A 24,230-nucleotide genomic window follows, 5' to 3' on the forward strand; every position below is an offset into this window, starting at 1 on the left:
CTTGCCTTAGAGGGAATGCAATGAAGGTTCACTAGACTGATTGCTGGGATGAAGGGATTGCCCTATGAAGACAGACAGAGTGGGCAAAACCTATATTCTTTAGCATTTCGAAGAATAAGAGGTGATTTCACTGAAACATAAAATTCTTAAGGGGCTTGACAGGGGCTAACATCTGCCATAGGAAAAATGCTAGAATCCATTATTAAGGAGGTTACAGCAGGACATATAGAAAATCATAATGCAATCAGGCAGAGTCAACACGGTTCTGTGAAAGGGAAATCATGTTAGATTTATTAGAGCTTTTTGAGGAAGTAACAAGCAATAACATGCCACATCAAAGGGTACTACACAAAATAAGAGTTCATGATGTACGGGGTAACATACTAACACAGATAGAAGATTGGTTGGCTGACAGGAAGCAGGAAGTAGAGATAAATGGGTCTTTTTCAGGTTGGCAGGATGTGACTAATGGAGCAGTGCTGGAGCCTCAACTATTTCCAATCTACATCAATGATTTGGATGAAAGGACTGAATGCATAGTTGCTAAATTTGCTGAAAATACTAAGATAGGTAAGGAAGGTAAGTTGTCAAGAGAACACAAGGGATATAGATAAGTTTAATGACTGGGCAAAATTGTGGCAGATGGAGTATGTGGGACAATGTGAACTAGTTCACTTCGTCAGGAAAAATGGAAAAGCAGATTACTTAAATAGAGAGACTCTGCAGAACTCTGTGGTACAGAGGGATCTGGGTGTCTTGGTATATGAATCATAAAAAGTTAGTATGCAGGTACAGCAAATTAGGGAGGAAAATGGAATGTTGTTGTTTATTGCAAGGGGAATAGAATACAAAAGTAGGAATAGACTGGACAGATCAAATCAAATTGGCAAGAGTAGCATGGATGACGAATTTGTAGAGTGCCTCAGGGATTGTTACTCAGAGCAATATGTTGCAAAACCTACCAGAGAACAGGCTATTTTAGATTTGGTATTGTGTAATGAGGTAGGATTAATAAGAGATCTCATAGTTAAGGATCCTTTAGAGGGAAGCGATTGTAACATGGTAGAATTTCAAATTCAGTTTGAGGGTGAGCAACTCGGGTCTCAAACCAGTGTCTTCAACTTAAACAAGGGCAATTACAGAGGTATGAAGAAAGAGTTGTCTAAAGCGGGCTGGGAAAATAAACTACAGGGGAAGTCAGTGGATGAGCAGTGGCAGACTTTTAAGCAGATATCTCATAACACTCAGCAAACATTTATTCCAGTCAGAAGGAAGGACTCGAGGAGAACGATGAACCACCATGGATAACAAAGGAAGTTGAGAGTATCAAATCAAAAGTAAAGGCGTACAATGCGGCGAAAAAAAAAGAGTGGTAGGCCAGAGGATTGGGAATTTTTTTTAGAAACCAGCAGTGGATGACTAATAAAATAATAAAGAGGTAGAAAACTGATTGAGAGTAAATTGGCAAGAAATATAAAAACAAACAGTAAGAACTTCTATGGGTATATTAAAAGGAAGAGAGTAGCTAAAGTAAGTGTGGGACCCTTAGAGGATGAGGAATTAATAACAGGGCACAGGAAAATGGCAGATAATTTAAACCAATATTTTGCATCTGTCTTCATGGTGGAGGACACTATAAACATCCCAACAATAATAGATGAGCAAGGTGTAAATGGGAGGGAGGAATTTGTAACAATCTCTATCACGAGGGAAAAGGTGCTGGACAAACTGATGGGACTAAAGGCAGACAAGTCGCCAGGACCTGATGGCCTGCATCCAAGGCTTTTAAAAGAAGTGGCTGCAGAGATGGTGGTGACCTTGGTGATAATATACCAAAACTCACTGGATTCAGGTAGGGTACCAGCGGATTGGAAAACCGCTAATGTGACACTCCTATTCAAGAAAGGAGGGAGGCAGAAAGCAGGAAACTATAGACCAGTTAGCTTAACATCTGTCATTGGGAAAATGCTTGAGTCGATTATTAAGGAAGAAATAGCAGGACATTTAGAAAAACATAATGCAATCAAACAGAGTCAACATGGTTTTACGAAAGGGAAATCAAGTTTGACAAATTTGTTAGAGTTCTTTGAGGATATAACAAGCAGAGCGGATAAAGGTGAATCATAAGATGTTGCGTATTTGGATTTTCAGAAGGCGTGTGATAAGCTGCCACATAAAAGGTTATTGCACAAAATAGGAGCTCAGGGTATCAGGGGTAATGTGTTGGCATGAATTGAGGATTGGCTAACACACAGCAGGCAGAGAGTCGGGATCAATGGGTCTTTTTCTTGGTGAGGCCACACCTGGAGTACTGCGTACATTTCTGTCCCCGTATTTAAAGAAGGGTATACTAGCATTGGAGGCAGTTCAGAAAAGGTTCACTAGGCTGATTCCTGGGATGAAGGGGCTGTCTGATCAAGAATGGCTAGGTTAGGCCTTTATTCATTGGAGTTTAGAAGAATGAGAGGCGATCTTATAGAAACATCACAGATTTTAAGGGGGCTCGACAGGATAAATGTTGAGATGATGTTTCCACTAGTGGGGGAATCTCAAACTAGGGGACATAATTACAGAATAAGGGGGCACACATTTAAAACTGAGATGCAAAGGAATTTCTTCTCTCAGAGGGTGGTGAATCTCTGGAATTCTCTGCCTCAGAGTTGTGGAAGCTAGGTCACTAAATGTATTTAAGGAGGAGGTAGATAGACTTTTGAAATCTCGGGGAGTCGAGGGTTATGCGGAGCAGGTCCGAAAGAGGGGTTGAGGCTTGGGACAGATCTGCCATGATCTTATTGAATGGCGGGGCAGCCTTGAGGGGCTGAATGGCCTACTTCTGCTCCTATTTCTTATGTTCTTATGAATGTTTTGCTACAGCTGCACAGGCCCTTAGTGAGAGCACATCTGGAGTAGTGCGTATAGTTTTGGTCTCCTTACTTAAGAAAGGATAAAATTGCATTAGAAGCAGTTCAGAGAAGGTTCACTTAACTGATTCCTGGGATGAAGGGGTTATCTTATGAGGATTGAACAGATTAGGTCTGTATCCACTGGAGTTTAAAAGAATGAGGGGTAATCTTATTGAAACATACAAGATCCTGAGGGACTTGACAGGGTGGGTGCTAAAAGGATGTTTCCACTTATGGGCGAGACTAGAACAAGGGGACAAAGTTTTTAAAAAGGGGTTTCCCATTTTAGATGAAGATGAAGAGAAATTTTTTCTCTGAGGGTCGTTAGACTGTGGAATTCGCTTCCTCAGAGAGGAGTAGAGGCTGGGTCGTTGAATATATTCAAGGCTGAGTTAGATGGATTCTTGGTAGACAAGTGAGTCAAGTCTTATGGGGCAGAGTGAGACCACATTCAGATCAGCCATGATCGTATCAAATAGCAGAGCAGGCTGCAGGGGTTGAATGGCCTACTCCTGCTCCTAATTTGTATGTTCATATGATATAGAAGCTCAGTCATGGTCTGACTGAATTGTGGAGCAGAGTCGATGGACTGTATGCCCTATCCTTGCTCCTGTTTTTCTTGTTTCTTATTTGCAAAATTTATCTTTGTGCAGATCCAAGGAATAAAAAAAACTGCACTAAATTACTGTTTTTTCCACAGCATTACAGCACATTGGACTATTTAATCCATAACCTATAGAAGGTACTATAGCCAAATTTGCAGATGACACTAAAATAGGTGAGACAGTAAGTTGCAATAAAGAAATAAGAAATCTACAAATGGATATGGATAGATTAGATAAATGGGCCAAAATGTGGCAGATGGATTTTAACGTGGATAAGTGTGAGGTTATCCATTTTGGTCGGAAGAATAGAAAGGCAAATTATCTAAAGAGAGAGAAACTTCAGAGTGCTTCAGTGCAGAGGGATCTGGGTGGCCTCATGCATGAATCGCAGAAAACTAGTTTGCCGGCACAGCAGGTGATAAGGAAGGCAAATGGAATTTTGGCATTTATTGCTAAAGGAATAGAGTATACAGTCATAGAGTGAAGTGTTGCTGCAACTGTACAAGGTATTAGTGAGACCGTACGTGGAGTATTGCGTACAGTTTTGGTCCCCTTACTTGAGAAACGATGTAGTTGTATTGGAGACAGTTCAAAGGAGGTTCACTAGATTGATTCCAGAGATGGGGGGGCTTGTCTTATGAAGAGAGATTGAGCAGTTTAGCCCTTTACTCTCTGGAATTTAGAAGAATGAGAGATCTAATTGAGGTATTTATGATTAAGGGGATTGACAAAGTAGACAGAGAGGATGTTTCCTCTGGTGGGGTAATCTAGAAAAAGAGGTCATAGTTTTAGGATAAGGGGTAGCAGTTTTAAAACAGAGATGAGGAGAAATTACTTCTCTCAAAGGGTCGTAAATCTGTGGAATTCACTACCCAGAGTGCGGTGGATGCCAGGCCATTGAGTAAATTTGAGGAGATAGACAGATTTTTAATTAGAAATGGGTTGAAAGGTTATGGAGAACGGGCAGGAAAGTGGAGTTGAGGCCAAGATGAGATCAGCCATGATCATATTGAATGGCGGAGCAGGCTCCATGGGCTGAATTGCCTACTCCTGCTCTTAGTTCTTATGCCTGGTACACATTTAGATTAATGAAGCTAAAACCAAATGGCTTGATTTGTTATTATTGCTCCCAGGAAAGGTATTTTGTCATCTTGAGATGACAATGACTGTAAAGCTTAAGAGTAAATACAAAGAAAGCAATGACATATGTAGAGATTCCATTAATTAAAATAAAAAGTACATTCCTTATAGCTTGTCACATAAATAACAAAAATAAAAACAATGCCACACATGAGAAACAGGCCAAAGTATACAATAAGTTCCTCTGTACATTTCTATCCATAATGAATTGCTAGTCACAATGTACCATTCATGGAAGGACATGTGAGCATTTCACATATTCGAGTCTCTCCTAGAAGATAGAAAATACCAAATCGCTAAACTGATACAAACAGGTTAAAACTGTATTGTCAAATTTAGTTACAGGCTAATTAATACACAGAAGCCAAATGATATAGCAAGCTACAGAATCAGCACAGTACTTTAAAGAAAAAATGGTAATCAGTCAATATATGGTTCGATTATATTGCTTAGTCTCTGGTAAGTGACAAGACTTCTAGATAAAGGCAGTTTGGCTTTTGGTAGTAAATTCAGATGTGGTATTGTGGGCCAACGATGAGAAACTCAGTTCATTCACAGATTTCAAATTTTCTACCAGAACTAATACCTGTGGGAGAATTTCACAATATGCATTCAGGTTAAAGGCTTCACAGGTCAGCGCTTTCACTTAACCATGAGGAAAGACACAACTGTAGGACTTCACATACATTTCAATTTGCACCTTGAACAAAGACCCCTGCATCCTGCCTAGTTTCCAGATCAACCAACCTGGCCTGGTTCTGTAGACAACTTATTTCCTATATTTTGTTTCAAAACCTGATAAAGACAGCTTCTATTCTAACTCTAGCTATTCAAAAACTGTACTTAATAAAATAAAGTTGTTATTTTTCCTTAACATTCAATCTCTGATCTGGGCATTTCCCTTTTATTTAAAATACAAATTGGAAAGAAGAACTGCTGATTTTCTTGATGTATCTCGTGTATTCAATCAAAAATAGCAGACTGGCAAAAGTTTCAGTAATGGCCACCAGGTAAAACTATTTAAAGGGTCAGCTTGGCTCAGTTGGTAACACTCTGGCCTCAGAGTAAGAAATATGTTGGGCAAAGCGCGACACCAGGTCTTAAGCACCTAATATAGGTTGATGCTTCAGTGCAGTACTGGGGGAGGTGCTAAGAGATGGCAAACAAGGCCCATCTGTTTCCATAACATTCAAAGACAGCGCAGGGTTTTCCCAGGTCCAAGACAATATTCCGCCTAAATCAATACCAGCAAAATCGGATTTACCATTCATGCATCTCATTTTTTATTTGTGGGAACTCACTGTTGTAAACAGACAACAACTCACTCTACTCAACAGTTACCGTGCTTCAAGTGATTCAATGGTTGAGAAGTGCTTTGGGATGTTACGATAGTGCCATAATATGCTATGGAAATGGGGGTTCTTCATTTCCATTAAACAATCTTAAAAAGTGCCAAAGTCATATTTTCTGAATAACGCCAAAATATATAAAGATTGATGCATTGTATTCTAACAAAGCCCTGGAAGCAGAATGATTTCCAGTTGAACTTTTCTAGTCCTCTCATCTCTCCACTGACTGAATGTTCATTCCAATTCTGGAAAGACACTCCTGACTGGCCAACTACACTGCAACTTGAAATCGTCACCACCAGACTCAACTATTCCCATGTTCTCCTGACAGGTCTCCCATCTTCCATTCAGTGAACTTCAGCTCATCTATCATTCCTGTCCTCACATTCTGATATTGTCCTCCAATGTTTCCAATTTAAACTTTTCTTAAGTGTTTAAACCCTTTTGTGGCCTCAGCCCTTCCCATCTCTGTAACCTCGTCCAGCCGCACAAACCTCCCAAACCCCCTGAAAATCTTTATCCTTAAATTCTGGCCTCTACTCTCCCTCTCTTTACCCCAACATTAGCAATGGTGCTTTAAGCCATGTAGGCCTCATACTCTGGAATTCCCTCTCTAAACCTGCTTGAATCTCCACCTCTCTCTCCTATAAGATTCCCTTTAAAATCCACCTTTTGGGCCAAGGTTTTGCTCATCCTTCCTAATACCTTCCCCTTTGGCTCTTTACTGTCTGATTACACCTCTGTGAAGAGCCTCAAGACTTTTTAAAAACTTTGTAGACGTAGATAATGTGAAACAGATTTTATAGAAATTATTATGGCAGCATTGTAGCAAGGATTGTCTGTTTTATTATCTCATCACTGAGCTAAGTTAGAACAAAACTAATAATTCACAGGTTATAAATCTCAACAGTCTGTCAGTCAGTCCATGATTTTAACAATGCTCTATGCAGCCCGACTGCTAAATGCTAGTGACAAAAATGTGCTCTCCACTTCAGTTCCTTCACCAACTACTGATTTTAGAAAACACTTTGAGAATAACGTAGGAACATGTTTGGAGAAAAATCAAACATTAAACTGCTAATTTCAGCCAAGCTGCTGTCAAGAGTCACACACCAGAGCCTGGCTCCTTCCTACGGGAGAAGGAAATGTCTTCCTCCTGGCTGTCATCACACATGTCTGGTGCCCAGATCTTGGATTAAGATGTGGATGTCAACTGTGGCTCAGCGGGTATCACTCTCACCTCAGAATTAGAAGGTTGTGGTTTTAAGTCCCACTCAAAAGACGAGCAGATAATCTAATCTGACAGTGAGAGGGCACTGCACTGTCAGAAGTGTTGTCTTTCGGATGAGATGTTAAATCGAGGCCCCGTCTGCCCTCTCAGGTAGACATAAAAGATCTCATGGCGCTATTTGAAGAAAAAGCCAGTATCCTAGCTACTCTTTATCCCTGAAACATCACGACAACAGATTATCTGGTCATTTATTTCATTGCTGTTTATGGGAGCTTGTTGTGCACAAACTGCCTGCTGCGTTTCCTACATTACAACTGCGACTACACTTCAAATTGTATTTTCTTTCTTTTTTCTTTTGGGCCTCCTTATCTCGAGAGACAATGGATACGCGCCTGGAGGTGGTCAGTGGTTTGTGAAGCAGCGCCTGGAGTGGCTATAAAGGCCAATTCTGGAGTGACAGGCTCTTCCACAGGTGCTGCAGAGAAATTTGTTTGTTGGGGCTGTTGCACAGTTACTCTTGATTATTTCAGGGGTAATGCTGTCCTTCCCAGGGGCTTTTCCGCTGGCTAGGGAATCAATGGCATCACTGAGTTCCGATTTGGTTGGCTGTATGTCCAGCTCATCCATGACTGGTAGAGGCTGGGCTGCATTGAGGGCAGTCTCAGTGACAGCATTCTCCCTGGAGTACAGTTCTAGGTAGTGCTCAACCCAGCGGTCCATCTGTTTGCGTTGGTCAGTGATTATGTCCCCCGATTTAGATTTGAGGGGGGTGATCTTCTTGATGGTTGGCCCAAGAGCTCTCTTCATGCCAAATTGTATTTCATTGGCCGTAAAGCGCTTTGGGCCATCCTGAAGACGTGAAAGGTACTGTAAAGATAAGTCCTTCGTCTTTAATAAACAGCAGTCTGAGCATAGGTCACCTAATATTTTAGCCATTAACTGTCTGTGGTCTAGAAAAAACAATGAGTTCACGCACTTACAAAAATAAAATCTATTCTTGCCAAATTTTCTTGACCCTAGTCCTCTGAGAACATTCACTTTCCCAGGTGCAAATATTAGGAAGATGACAGAGACCCCCAGATTTGAGGGGGCAGGTCAAAGGGTGACAACTGTACTCATTTTTGTTTAAACATCCCCAATGCAGAATTTTTATGCACAAATCAGGATTTTCTCACCGTCAAACTATCAGAAATCAAACTCCTGATCTCTGAGCTTCGAGGTACACCTGCAGACCTGCAGCTATACCTTATTTCCTGCACCATTCCACTGGTCTTAGTCTGTAGCATGGGTAGGCCAGTGTTTGGGTACCTCGGGCAGGAGCAGCACAGTCTCTAGCACAGGGGCAGGAGCAGAAAATTCCACCATACAGTGTTAAATCACAGAACTGGTCCTGTGATAAAACTAGATGAGCTGTAACAGCTCCAGCAATCAAATGCAAACCATTTCTCCATACATTTGCAATGGCCCACCGCACAAACCCTCTGGTTTAGCACTGATTAGCAACTGAACTCACAGGGGCCTACAGGAAGGAAAGCATAGGAAATGGAACAATCTCAAACTATTGCAGAAGGACATCTGACGTTTGGACTACGGCATATTGATGGAGCAGAGAAGAACTTTACTGTTTAACTAACTGAAAGGCCAACATTGAGTACCCAAAATAGACACTAATTTACTCCGTTAGCATTCAATATAAAAGGATAAAATGCAAGAGCTTCTCAAAAAAAAATCACAATTAACTGTGCAAAGTAAATATAATTCCACAAGCATTAGGAAAAAATCCTCACAAAAACAAAATAATGATGTATAGATACAAGGAAATAATTTCAAAAATTCAAATACCAGGGCTCAGATAATAGTGGAGTTGCATAAATTTCACTCCTAATATATCTGAAACAGCCCAGTGGTAACATTCTTCCATTTGAAGGCAACTGATTTAATCCCCACTCCAGACTTGAGCATTTAACCAAAGTTGACACTTCAGTGCAGCACTTAGGGAATACTTCACTGTCAGAAGTGCTACCTTTTAGATAAGATTTTAAACTGATATCCTATCTGCCTCCGCAGGTGCATGCAACAGCCCCCATGACGCTATTCAAAGACGAGTGGGTGAGTTCTCAATGTCTTGACCAACATCACTAAAACAGATTAACTGGTAATTTATCTCATTTGGCATTTGTGATATCTTGCAGTGTACAAATTGGCCACCACTACAACATTATAACATTGCAACATTCCCTACAACATGTGAATTAAGAGCTTAACAAATATTAGGAGTAGGCCATTCGGCTCTTTGAGCCTGCTCTGCCATTCAATAAGATCATAGAGTCATAGAGCACAGAAACAGGCCCTTCGGGTGATCGTGTCTGTGCCGGCCATCAAGCAGCTATCTATTCTAATCCCATTTTCCAGCATTTGGCCGGTAGCCTTGTATGCGATGGTGCTCATCTAAATACTTCTTAAATGTTGTGAGGGTTCCTGCCTCTACCACCCCTTCAGGTAGGGTGTTCCAGATTCTAACCACCCTCTGAGTGAAATTTTTTTTCCTGAAATCCCCTGCCCCTTACCTTAAATCTATGCCCCCTGGTTATTGATCCCTCCGTTAAGGGAAAAAGTTATAAAATCATGGTTGATCTTCTAACTCAACTCCACCTTCTCACACTATTCCCATATCCCTTAATTCCCTTGGTATCCAGAAATCTATTGATTTCCGTCTTGACTATACTCAATGACTGACTGCCCACAGCTTTCTGGGGTACAGAACTTCAAATATTCACAACCCTGTAGAGTGAATAAATTTCTCCCCATCTTAGTCCCAAATAGCTGAGACTGTGGTCCCTAGTTCTAGACTCCTCAGCATCTATACCCTGTCAAGCCCCTTAAGAATTCTATGTTTCAATGGGATCACCTCTCACGCTAGAAAATATAGGCCGAGTCTATTCAATCTCTCCTCACAGGAAAATCCATCACCCCAGGAATTATTGCACTCCCTCTGGGACAAGTATATTCTTCCTTAGGTAAGGAGACCAAAACTGTACACCGAACTCCAGGTGTGGTCTCAACAAGGCCCTATATAATTGTAGTACGACTTCTTTACTCTTATACTCCAACCTCCTTGTAATAAAGGCTAACATACCATTTACTTTCCTAATTGCTTGCTGTACCTGCATGTTAACTTTGTGATTCGTGCACAAGGTCACCAAAGTCCCTTTGAATACCAACATTTCAGATTCTCACCATGTAAAAAAATATTCTGCTTTTCTATTTTTCCATCCAAAGTGGATAACTTCACACTTCCGCACATTACTTACCATCTGCCATGTTCCTGTTCACACAACTTATCTGTATTCCTTTGTAGCCTCTTAGCACCCTCCTTACACTTTACATACCCACCTATGTATCGCCAGCAAATTTGGATAGATTACACTCTGTTCCCTCATCTAAGTCATTGATATAGATTGCAAATAGCTGAAGCACAAGTGCTGATCCTTGTGGAACCCTGCTTAATAAAGCCTGTCAATGCAAAAATAACCCGTTTATTCCTACTCTCTGCAATCTGTCCATTAACCAATCATCAATCCATGCTAATATATTACCCCAATCCTATGAGCCCTAATTTTGTGAAGTAAGCTTTTGCTTGGTTATAGTCACTACACAGTGATAGAATCATACAGTCATTATGGCACAAAAGGGGGCCATTCAGCCCACTGAGTCCATGCTGGCTCTCCATGGAACTCTGCAGTCAGTCTCGCTCCCTGGCTTGATTCGCGTAGCCCTGCAAGTCTATTTCCCTCACGTGGCCATTCAACTTCCTCTTGGAGTCAGTGACCCTCTCCGCTTCCACCACCCTTGTGGTCAGCGAGTTCCAGGTCATACTATCAGCTACATAAAAGAGTGCTCCCTCGAATTACCCCTGCATCTCTTGCCCAAAACTTTCAATCTGTGTCTCCTAGTCCTTGTACCATTTGTTACTGGGAACAGTTTTTCCTTGTCTAACTTATCTAAGCCTGTCATAATCTTGTCCACTTCTATTAAATCCCCCCTCAATCCCCGTTGTTCTAAGGAGACCACCAGTTTTTCCAACCTAACCTTGTATCTAAAATTCCTCTCTCTGGAATCATTCTGGTAAATCTCTTCTGCACCCTCACATCCTTCCTAAAGTCTGACCAGAACTGGACACAATACTCCCCTTGGGGCCTAACCAGAGCTCTATAAAGGTTCAGCATAACTTCCCTGCTTTTGTACTCAATGCCTCAGTTTATGAAGTCCAAGATCACATAAGCTTTACTAACTCAATATGTCCTGCCACTTTCAAAGATCGATGCACATGCACCCCATATCCCTTTATTGCTGCACACTCTTTAGAACTGTGCCATTAAGTATATATTGCCTCTCCCTATTCCTTCTGCCAAAATGCATCATCTCACACTTGTCAGTATTAAATTCCTTCTGCCATCTCTCTGCCCATTCTGCTAGCCTATCTATGCCCTGTTGCAGGCAGCTTATATCATCCTCACTGTTTGCCACACCTCCAGGTTTGGCATCATCAGCAAATTTTGAGATTCTACTTTGTACTCCAAGATCCAAGTCATTTACATATAGCAAAAACAGCAGTCGTCATAACACTGACCCTTGAGGAACACCACGGCCTCCCATCCTCCAGTCTGAAAAGCAACTATTTACAGTGACTCACTGTTTTCTGTCCTAAGCCAATTTTGTTTATCCAATTCGACACTGACCCTCCTTTTCCATGAGCCTCAATGTTCTTAACCAGACTTTTACGTGGTACTTCAGAACACTTCAGAAGTACTTTATTAGCTGTGAAGCACTTTGTGACATCCCATTCGTTCCTTTCTCAAAAGTCTTGTAATCACTTCCAGGTATTATTTCTTTCCAATGTCATTTGAATGTTATAAACAAATACACAACAATGGCATGCAGCATCACTTCCACCATGATACCTGGCAACAAAAGAAGAAAAGAAACAACCAATAATCGAGCATGATTTTAAGAAGCGACCCGGGTTCAGTTCTGGGTACTGCCTGTGCGGAGTTTGCAAGTACTCCCTGTGACCGCGTGGTTTCCGCCGGGTGCTCCAGTTTCCTCCCACAGCCAAAGACTAGCAGGTTGATAGGTAAATTGGCCATTGTAAATTGCCCCTAGTGTAGGTAGGTGGTAGGAGAAAGGTGTGGATGTGGTAGGGAATATGGGGTTAATGTAGGATTAGTATAAATGGGTGGTTGTTGGTCGGCACAGACTCGGTGGGCCGAAGGGCCTGTTTCAGTGCTGTATCTCTAAATAAAAAAAATAAAAATAATAAAACAGACAGATATAATTAAAGATTCATTGGGCATAGATGGCTTCTGTAAATTACTTGATTCATATATGTAATTTATAAATATCAGCTCAGGTCCACCCATGACACCACTGCACTCCTGGACAGCTTCTGCTCACTGTGCATTTGAATCTTTAAGCCTTTTTATGAGGAAACAAACTTAAGGCCTAAATATCATCACCCCCTTCCTCTATTTAATGGGAATGCTATCCATAGATTTTCAAAGCAATTGTAGCAGATTCTCCCCAGTGGCTCAGCATCTAATTTCACGTACAACCCTACTCCCACCACCATAGACAAAATAGAAGATCATACTATTCTAAGAGAAACTCAGATGCTGGCTGCCTTGCTGCGTATTTCCACCATTTTGTGTTTATATTTTAACATTTGCTGTCATTTTCCTTTTTATCTCAATTTGTAACCAGTACTGCATCAAATACAGATGAGGAAGATGTCTTGCCCTTACAATCAAATACGCACCCTAAAGCCCTCTGCCTTGTTGAATCTCACCCGACCTTCCGAAAATCTTCTGAAAATATGCCTATTTGTCCACATTTTCATCTACCTCCCTTAATTTACCTCCCACTGGACCTGCTACCACAATGAAAGCACTAAATAAAGGCAAGTTGCTTTTTCCCCAATTGTACATCTTCAAACACCAAATATTTGTAAAATCCTTTTTTTTTCCAAATTCAACTTCATGTAGAATTATCAATATTCAACAATGGGGAAAAACCCTTCATGCAGCTCCTGGCTAATACTTCCTTAACCAGAGTACAAGAGAACTAAGAATTACTAAGCGGCAAGTTCATGAAGAAGACCGATCGTGGACAGCATTTAGTGACAGAAACTATTTGCGTACTAGAATCTGGGGAAATATAAGCGGCAGGGAACACAAGATAAGGTTGTGTGAAACAATATATTGCCACATCCTAGTGGCATTTGTGGATAGATCTGAAGAATCTCAACTTTGCAATTAAAATGTGAACTTGAGAAAACTGAAGTCTTTGAGAGTCATCTTTAAAGTGGTGAACATTCTACAATATAGTACAGCGACATGCAGAAAGCATGTCAAACCCTATGTGTGATGATGATTATAGAAGTTCCAGCATCTCCACCACATTTATTGTAGGATGAGAAGCTACAAGTACAAACCTGTGGTCAGGAAGCACTTTTGCACCATTAAAAAAAAAAGTGGTTATTACCTGGAATGGTTGCCTTGGTAGAGCAATGGAGGAGAAGACTGGAATCATTCAAAAAGCATTTTGAGTGGTGTAAGGGTGAGGGGAGGGGGTGAAGATGCAGAATCAGAGAATGATACAACAGAGGAGGCCATTCACCCACTGTGCCTGTGCCAGCTCTTAAGGAGAACAATCCAAGATTCTCTGGTTTCTTGCCATAACTGTAAACTCCATGAGCTAGATGGATCGAAGACTTATTATCAGTACTTTTCCTTCTGATTTCAAAATACCAGCACTTTGTCTTTAATTTTCAAGGAAACAATACTTGTCTTTCAAACCATGAAGTAAACACAGCACTTAAATTGATTCATGGGTTTGGAAGTTATGCCATGGGATCCTACTGTACAAACAATTAATGTGCTCATCTAAGATTCCTCCTTACTATTGTCATGAAAACCCCACCAACCAAGAATGAGGCATGTTAATTTCGTCATATGAAACTTAATTTTAAACTGTTGCTGGACTGAAAAGATGACTTGTTTAAAGAGATCACAGCAGTGGCTGGAAACATTTGCATTCTAAGAGACAGTTGCCTGGAGAGGAACTGCTCCCTGATCAAATTCACCCAAATGGATTTTGATCACCAGACATTGAATGTGTAAAGGCCAGCATTCCATTCCCACCCTGCCCCCCAATGAGGGTGCCTGCTAAGATGGAGAATTCACAAAATCCCAGGACAGTTCGTTTAAAAAAAAAAGAGGTTCACATGACTAACCAGTCAGCCCAGGTTTGGTTTCGAGTTGTGTTCACAGAACAGTTTGAGTCAGACTGCAATTTGAAGACAACAGAGAAGGAAGGAAGGTCTCTCTCTCATGCAAAGAGAGGGACCCAAAGAAGGAAACTAAACCTCAAGACAGAAAACCATCAAATCAGGTCTGAAAGTGGACTGGGCCCCAACGAGACAGCAAGATTGAACTGCAATCAAAGACTTTATATCAAACTCAAAAGACAGTAAATGAACTCCAGTTATTGCTTCAAACCTTTCCCCTTGATTCTTTCTCCTTTCCTGTCTCTATCTGCATGTGTGTTTATTGCATATGCATGCTAGCGTGGTCGCGTCGTATATTGTTTGTAGTTTTAACCGAATTAGAGTTTTAAGGTTCATTGATTTAAACGAGAAAGGTGGAAGTTGGATTCGACCCACAAATGATAAATTGCAAGTGGCAAGTCAAATTGATCCCAATCAAAAAGAGAAAAGATTCCAATACAGGTTTTCTTGTGGTTGTGTGTGCTAGAATACTAACATGTCTGCGACTGAAGCCAGTAACTCCCCAAGTCAGGGTAAAGTAACTTGGGATAAGTTAGAAGAACTGTCTATGGAAGAGTTGAGAAAAATGGCTGAGCAGTGTGGGATCATTGTCCGTGCCAAGGCTAGAAAGTCTCAACTCCTAAGACTAGTGGTCAACCATTTTTCCCGTGAATCTGAAGAAGCAGAAACAGAGTTAAAAATAGACTCCGTCAGGCTATTGCTAGCAAAGACAATTGGAACAAAGGAAACTTGAATTTGAGGAAAGAGAAAAAGTGAGAGAGAGACAGGAGAAAGAAAGAGAGGAGAGAGAAAAAGAACCTACCATAAGGAATGTGAGGAGAGTGCTGAGGTGGCTTGAGTTAACTCGGGGGTGACACAGAACCCCAGTTAAAGCATGGCCAATATGGAGGATCGTAATTCAGGGTCAGGCATTGAATTGTTAAAATTTACCCAACTGATCCCAAAATTCAATGAGGGTGATGTGAAGCATTTTTTGTATCTTTTTAAAAACTTGCAAGGCAGTTAAAGTGGCCAGCTGAGGCTTGAACTCTCCTGCTACAAAGCAAGTTAACAGGCAAAGCCCATGAGGTTTATTCCCTGCTGCCAGATGAGAGTTCATCAAATTATGAACTGACAAAAAATGCTATCTTCGGGGCATATGAGCTAGTACCGGAAGCCTATCGCCAGACATTTCGCCCCTCTCAAGAAGCAAGCTGATCAAACTTACCTGGAGTTTGAGAGAAGTAAGCATCTGGCTTTTAACCAGTGGTTGAGGGCTATGAAAACCTCAGAGAGGTAATTCTACTCGAGGAATTTAAAAACTCTCTCCCACTCTCCATAAAGACACATGAAGAGGAACAAAAGGTTCATAGAGCTCGGCCAGCCATAGTTCTGGCTGATGAGTTTGCTCTCATCTATAAGTCGGTTCCCCAGGGGAAAACCTTTCCTAACCACCCGCACAAATCCGAAAAGGACAAAGAGTAGGAAGGCGATAGAAGCCCAAGCAGTCCTGGGAGAGAAAGAAAAGCAGGAGACACAGGGGGCCCTCCTCCAGCCAAAAATGAAGGTGTTGTAAGTAGGAGTGAGACCCAGAGATCTGTGCTTCCATTGTAATAAAGCAGGTCATCTAAGAGCTGACTGCTAGAAACTATGGGGAAAGCCTGCAGGGTTAATCAGGGCACACCCACTCAGTGAAGGAGAAGGAACCCTGATGGAAAGCACAGCAGAACAAGCTGTGGCTTTAACTGCAGTAGTATTAAGGCACAGGAAGCATACTGCTGCAAGCGCAAGAAAATTTAATAGGATTCCTGAAGGTTGTCAGGATTGTGTGTCTAAAGGGAGAGAAACCCCATACCCCTCAAGCAGGGCAGGCACACCCATAGTAATCCTCAGGGACACAGGGCCCACTAGATACTTTTTACTGGGAAAAGGCCTGACCTTTCCCCCCCCCCAGAGAGTACAGTAAAGACCAGAATGGTGGTAAATGGTATTGGAGGGCAATGTACGCCTATACCTTTACGTCAGGTGAACTTGGAGTGCGACCTAGTTTTGGGACCGGTGACTGTAGGGATTGCCCCTAGTTTGCCTGTGGACGGGGTTGACCTGCTCCTAGGTAATGATCTGGCAGGAGTGAAGGTGGTAGCCTCCCCAGTAGTGAAAGAGAGACCACAGGAGGTCAGAGAGACAGAGCAGCGACAGGAAGCAATCCCCTGCATGTGTAGTGAATCGGGCCATGATCAAACCAGCTCCCCCAGAGGAGACTGAATTGGCACTGCAGGCAGATGACCATGAGGTCTGTCTATCTGAGACTTTCTAACTTTCCAAAGACGACCCAGGGAATGAATTAAATGAATCTTTCCTAGCCGAGGCTCAGCAAGCCGACCGAGTATTGAAAAAGTTAGCACAAGCTGCCCAGTCTGTAATTGAAGCAGCGAGAGTCCCTGACTGCTACTATTTAAAGAATGAGGTACTGAAGAGGAAGTGGAGTTCTCCTCGCAAACCTGAGAGCAAGGAGTGGACACGACTTACTGGTGCCGCAGAGGTACCAGAGAAAAATATTCAGAATGGCCCATGAGATTACAGTAGCTGCACACGTCGGTATACGAAAAACCAAAGCCTGCATAAGACAGCGGTTGGGCTGGCCAAAACTCCACAAAGATGTGGTGGAATACTGCAGGAGTTGCCACATGTGCCAGGTTGAGGGGAAACCCCAATCTACAGTGAAATCTGCACCCCTAAGTCCTGTACCGGTGTTTGGAGGACCCTCCAGCAGAGGGCTGGGGAACTGTAAGGGAACCCCTGTCGAGGACAAAAGGGGACAGGCAGGCACTGGGCTTGCAAAAGGTTAGAGAGGAAAGGGGAAAAAGGGACAAAGAGGGCAGATTAAATGAAGTCTGGGAGGAACCCCTAATGTCTGGTCAGCCAACCCTCAAAATGTTTGAAAAGTTAGACCTCACATCCTCCTATCTAAATGCAGACATTAGAAGCACCCAACCAGAGTTGCTCACAGCATTTACAGAAACCTGCCGAGACAAAGAAAGTCCACAAGAGGGCAGAGAAACTGTGAGGGTGATGCCTCATCTAGTCCAAATGCCGCAGGACAGTGCAGTAGAATCTGGGCAAATACCCGCAAGCAGGAGTGTCCCAGAGGACAAAGGGAAGATTAGCAAAGAATCCTCCTCCACAGTCAGAAGAAAAGGGAACCAACCATCCCCTAAGGTGAAAAGCCCTAGCATGACTCACCAAAGCACTGAAAGAGAGTTCAAAGGGGATCCACCCAATGCTGACTCCCATGAGCAGATCTCCACCCCAGGACTAATTAAATCTAACCATCCCCCTGCAGACTTCAACAGGAACAAAGACACCTTAGGCAGTCATGGAAATGTGCACACTGAAGAATTTCCCCAAAAATCACATGTTTATTGGGATGCCAAAAAAGGCATTTTAAAGCAGCACTGCTACCAGGAAAAGCCAGGCGGTAACAAATTTTCAGGATTTCTAAATGAATGAGAGAGATGCATGCGTGTTTTCCTGTACTTACTCTTCTCTCTAGTCTTTTTTTAAATGAAATGCTCTTCTAAAAATCACATTTCATTCCGCTGGGGGTGGAGGTGTCATGAAAACCCCACCTGCCAAGAATGAGGCATATTAATTTCATCATATGAAACATTAATTTTAAACTGTTGCTGGACAGAAAAGATCTGTTTAAAGAGATCACAGCAGTGGCTGGAAACATTTGCATTCTAAGAGACAGTTGTCTGGAGAAGACAATGGAACTGCTCCCTGATCCAATTCACTCAAATGGATTTTGATCACCAGACATTGAATGTGTAAAAAGCCAGCATTCCATTCTCTCCTCCCCACCACCCCCACCCCCCGATGGTGTCTGCTAAGATGGAGAATACACAAAAACGCAGGAGAGTTTATTTTTTTTAAAAAAAGCTGTTCACATGACTAACCTGCTGGCCCAGGTTTGGTTTTGAATTGCGTTCACAGAACAATTTGAGTCAGACTACAATTTGAAGACAACAGAGTAGGAAGGTCTCTCTCTCTCACTCACACAAAGAAATGGACCCACGGAAGGAAACTAAGCCTCAAGACAGGAAGCCATCAAAACAAGTTTGAAAGTGGACTGGGCCCCAACGAGACGGCAAGATTGAACTGCAATCAAAGACTTTACATCAAACTCGAAAGACAGTAAATGAACGCCAGCTATTGCTTCAAACCTTTCCCCTTGATTCTTTCATCTTTTCCGTCTCTATCTGCATGCATGTTTATCGCGTATGCATGCCAGCATGGACAGATTGCATATTTTAAGCAGTTTTAACCGAATTAGAGTTTTAAGGTTAATAAACTTCCACCTTTCTTGTTTAAATCTAAGAAAACCTGTCTGGTTGATTTCTTTGCCATTACAATTGGACAGCAGTGAACGAGGATTCATTGAGGGGAAGCTAAAAACATGGTGTTTTAAAAATTAAACCGCGTTGCAGTCAAACCAGGAATAGGCTGAGAGGGAACCCCTAGGCCCCTTTCTCACCTGGTCGTAACACTATTTTAACAGAAGCACCAATTGATTTAAGTGGGATACCGTCTCTACTAAAATAGTGCAAGAATTGTAAATCCAGTTGTCATCACCCAACACTGACATACATGCACTCTCCAGCGAGGATCACTGTACAGTGATCCTCGAACAGGAACCCTGATGTATCTTCCACCTCTTAACACAAGAATATGAAGAGCAACTGTGTGTTCCAAATATAGCCTCAGCTAAGATCACATAACTCAGTGTATACTAGAAATCAAACTTGGGATCCTCTGGTTTCTGATGAAATATTGTTACACTGGACTGCATCTTTATCCACTATGCTATTTCGGGTGAAGTGCGATAGCGTATTAATTTCTCCATAATTTCTTCCTGATGATTCAATATTTTACCCGTAAACTTGCACAATGGAGAATGCAGCAAAACTGTGAAACTTACTTCCTGATTACTATTGATAATGAGTCCGATCTTCAAACTAGAGAAGATGAATTCTTGCAGTATGGAAGCAATTCTAATTCTTAGCATTGATACATGCGCGGTCACCATAAAGATTTTTTGAAATGTTGATTAGGATGTTCGTTCTTCAATTGAAAATGATACAATATGAAAGTAAATGTATTATTCTATAACATTGGGGCACAGTAAATATAATCTGTTCACCTTTACACAAGGGGAGGCACACCTGCAAACACCCCATAGAAGAATGTGCATAACCTAAAATAATTCTACACCACTCCCATAGCAGATTGCAAAAGCTTTTACACTGTGGTAGTATGCTAGTTTTTTTTTAAATAGCCATAATTAATTTTACCTCATTAAATGTTTAGGTCATAAAACCAGTTTGGATTGTTGAACAAGTTTGTAGGGTTTACTGTCACTTCTTTATTAATTTACTATGATGTTTATTTTGGGCAACACAAAAACATTCAATGTGTAGGATGAAAACAATCATTTCATTGCCACTATGGTTTACATGCACAAACATTAAACTTGCTGGAGGCAAGTGCCTCAGAACACATGTCAAACTACCCAACAATGTGCAAATTTAAACCACATTTTAAATACTCTGCTGGTCTTGTCATTCTGAAATTAGTAGCACACTGCAGAAAAGCACAGAACAAAAGGCAGCATTGATGGAACACCTGCAAGCAGTACTGAGGCAGTTACAATGACTTCTTCTGTTTCTAGTTTATGGCACCGATACCTCTCTTCTGTAATGAATCACTAAACTAAAAGTCGCTTAGATTCCATTCTGGAAAATACAACTTACAAATTTAGAACTTGGCTGAAAAATGAAATGTTCCACTTCTCATATGACTCATGGGCATATGTTCTTCTGAAAAGCAATCTACAAATTCATTTTCACTAATTGATGCTTTTGATCAGCATTTAAACATCACCATCTTAGCCAAGGGGCTTCTAAATGACGTAGTCTTGGAAGATATCATAATGCTTAATCACACAGACATAAGGGAAAGAATTCCAAAAAGAACAAAGTGTGCCACACGAGCTAAACTCTCCAGAAGTTTAGTTGCAACTTTTTTTTAAACCAGCAAACGCCTCCCATCATCATGTTAAATTTCCACACCCAAAAAGTAATCAAAGGAGTCAAACAGTTTTGGCGCAGCTTTAAAGGTTAATCACTGGATAGATAATGTGACATAAGTTCTTTCTCCCCTTGCTAGTTTTCAGCTCTCCCCTTCTCCTACAGCTGGACATTGACTACTTGCTGGGGTATGAAAGCATTGATGCCAGTCACACTCAAACAACCCACTCAAACAGCCATTGTTCAAGTGCAAGCCATGACATTATGAGTAACCAGGATATTCAACTGTGGAGGGCATCAAAACTGCGCCTGATCCTGTTCTCATCCATTGTTCACTCCAATACACACAGGTATGCATACATTTTCTTCAAAGACCTCCAGACGGCAATCAGAAGGAACCCTGGCCAATTACAACCTACACCCCCACCCCCCAACCAGCTAGCCCAGAACACAGAGTAACTATGGCAGGATGGTGATGTAGTGGTAATGTCATGGGACTAGTGAACCAGAGGCCCAGGCTAATGCCCTGGAGACATGGGTTCAAATCCCACCATGGCAGCTAATGAAACTTAAATTCAATTAATTAATTTTTAAAAATCTGGACTTGAAAGCTAATCTCAGTAATGGTGCCATCAAACTATCGATTGTTGTAAGAACTCACCTGGTGCACTCATGCCCTTTACAGCTACCTGGTCTGGCTTACATGTGTGACTCCAGACCCACAGCAATGTGGTTGACTCTTAACTGCCCTCTGCCTAGCAAGCCACTCAGTTGTCTAGGGCAATAAGGGATGGGCACCAATTGCTGGCCTTGCCAGTGATGCCCACATCACATGAAGGAATTTTTAAAAACTGCAGGGCACCTGCTGATGCCTTTGCTGAAAACGGTTAACTCAACCTGACCATACTCAGATCAATCCTAGAACCAGCTGTTCACTGAATAAACTCAACCATTGAGAGAACTGTTAGCCTTTTTTAAAAAACAAATAAATCAACACTAGTTACTTTATCAGAACTTATTACTTCACTGAGCATAACATGTGGTTAAATAATCATTATGCATTACTTATGTTACTGTTTCCTGCTTTGCTATGTTATGCGAGTACAAACCTTAGGTGGAAAGATCATCTCAGCTGATATATTAAGCCAGACTGACCAAGACAATCCAGAGGATGATCTTTAGTCTGCACTAAGTTAATTTAGTGCAGTTGGGACGGCAGTAAGAATGCTATAATTGACTTCAGTATCCCGAAGCTAGGGGGAAGATTTCTGCGTCCGATCGACATCCACACAATACTCTATTATGAGTCACTGAATATCAGATGAAGATAAGATTCATTGTGCAGTTTCTCAAACACCAACCAACACTCACAAATTAGGTCCTCCCATGAACAACCACCACTTGGGTGAAATGCAATGGGCAGCAAGGACCCATGGTACTGATAGCCCTCTAGCAAGAGAGAGTGGTGTAGTGGTAATGTCACTGAACTAGTGATCCAGAGGCCCACAGGTTCAAATCCCACCAAAGCAGCTGATGAAGTTTAAATGTAATTAATACAAATTCAATTAATTAATAAAAATCTAAAATTCAAAGGTAGTCTCAGTAATGGTGCCATTAAAATCCCATCTGGTTCACTAATGTCCTTTAGGGAAGGAAATCTGCTGTCCTTACCTGCTCTGGCCTACATGAGAATCCAGACCCACAGAAATGTGGTTGACTCTTAACTGCCCTCTGAAATGACCTAGCAAGACACTCAGTTGTCAAGGGCAACGAGGGATGGGCCTTACCAGTGACACCATGTCCCATGAAAGAATAAAAAGAAAAATGCCTTTAGGAGTACAAGAAAGATACCTAGGATTAGGGAAATCAAAAGTAGAGAAGTGACTAAGCCAGAAAACCACATACAAAAAGTTTTTTGGTACTGATTCATGAACTACATTTTTAAACATACCATAACGACCACCCTAATGAGCGGAGGGATTAAAAATGACATATTCTGGAAACCTGAGCTCAAATTCCATGCTGGGAAGGTTTTTTTGGATGTGCCAACCGTTACACATTAAGGCACATAATCTCACCAAATTCTCGCAACTAATTTCAAAGCCTTTCATCTATCCAGTTTTTCAATTAGTGGAAGACTTGGTCTAAATCATAAGGCTATCATTCCAAAACTAATATGAAAACCAGTTGAATTATTAACCCCATAGCATCAAAATATTACATACAATGTACAGCACAAGTACAGGCCATTTGGCCCAATTGGTCATGCTGGTTTATATCACATGACCCTCCTCCTATCCCTTTTGATTCTTTTCTCCCTCAAGTACTTCCCTAGCTTCTCCTTGAATGAATCTATGCTATCTGCCTCAACTACTCCTTGTGGTAGCCAGTTCCACATTCTAACCACTCTCTGGGTAAAGAAGTTTCTTCTGGATTCATTATTGGATTTATTATTGGCTATCTTATTATTTATGGCCTGTACTTTTGGTCTCTTTCACAAGTGGAAAAATCTTCTCCACTCATCAAATTCTTTTGTTATCTTAAAGACCTCTATGAGGTTGCCCTCTCAGTCTTCACTTTCCTAGAGAAAAGAGCCCAAGCAAGTTCAATCTTTCCTGATAGATATAACCTCTCAGTTCTGGTGTCATCTTTGTAAATCTTTTTTGCACCTTCTCTAGTGCCTCTATATCCTTCTAATATGGTGCCCAGTACCGTGCACAATACTCCAACAGGATAATGGGAATAATTACCCAAACAAAGCAAAACACAACAGGTAATTATTCTTGCGAAAAATACAGTCTGCTAAAGCATGCTTACTCTTGAAAGGCCACTGTAGCTAAATTATTGTACAGAATAAAACTGTCACATGATGTGGCACAATAAAAATAAGTGGAGACTTAATGACTGGGAGCGCTTTAACAAGTGGCACTGGAAGGAAATTCACATGGTTCCTTCCTGAATCCATTATAGTGACAGGAATTTCCAGTAATTTCCTGGTTGGGTTGGATACCTTGCCCATATTACAACAAAAAAAGGTGTAAGTTTTAATGTTTGTGAAAGTGTGAAACAACCTGCTGACGGTCAAAAGCTGTGGTGCAGTTTCCTGCTATATCCTATGGGTGCAATTGATGGCCACAAGAAGCTGAAAACAAAACAATGTTTAGTTCAGATACTAATTCAATTGCATTTAGGCTCAACTAAAGGAACAAATATTAGTTGTTCACCTTTAATATGAATTACACACACTAAAAACTCACAATAACTACTGTAAGATTTGCATTAAAAGTTGGAAGAGACAATATCAAGTATGACCTTTTAGATACAGTAGGGCCAACTATAAATTGCTTTTTTTTTTTTACAGAAGACTAATCCATTCTTATTTCTTTAGTTCACACCGGAGGTTTTGTGGAAGTTTATTATTTTTTTTAATTTAGAGATACAGCACTGAAACAGGCCCTTCGGCCCACCGAGTCTGTGCCGACCAACAACCATCCATTTATACTAACCCTACAGTAATCCCATATTCCCTATCACCTCCCTACACTAGGGGCAATTTACAACGGCCAATTTACCCATCACCTGCAAATCT

At 41.4% G+C, this 24,230-nt stretch overlaps 1 protein-coding gene and 1 long non-coding RNA gene across 4 annotated transcripts in view; one reads left to right on the top strand and one right to left on the bottom strand.

Annotated features, from left to right (window-relative positions):
• Positions 1 to 24,230, bottom strand: part of mtm1 (myotubularin 1) — a 161,939-nt gene that overhangs the window by 35,118 nt on the left and 102,591 nt on the right. The gene's annotated exons all lie outside the window — the stretch shown is intronic.
• Positions 449 to 18,907, top strand: LOC137377499 (uncharacterized). The gene is made up of 3 exons (XR_010976425.1): positions 449 to 579; positions 9,296 to 9,337; positions 12,989 to 18,907. It is a non-coding gene; the product is annotated as an uncharacterized lncRNA (long non-coding RNA).

This window comes from Heterodontus francisci, chromosome 15 (assembly GCF_036365525.1).
Source record: "Heterodontus francisci isolate sHetFra1 chromosome 15, sHetFra1.hap1, whole genome shotgun sequence".
NCBI classification, from domain to species: domain Eukaryota; kingdom Metazoa; phylum Chordata; class Chondrichthyes; order Heterodontiformes; family Heterodontidae; genus Heterodontus; species Heterodontus francisci.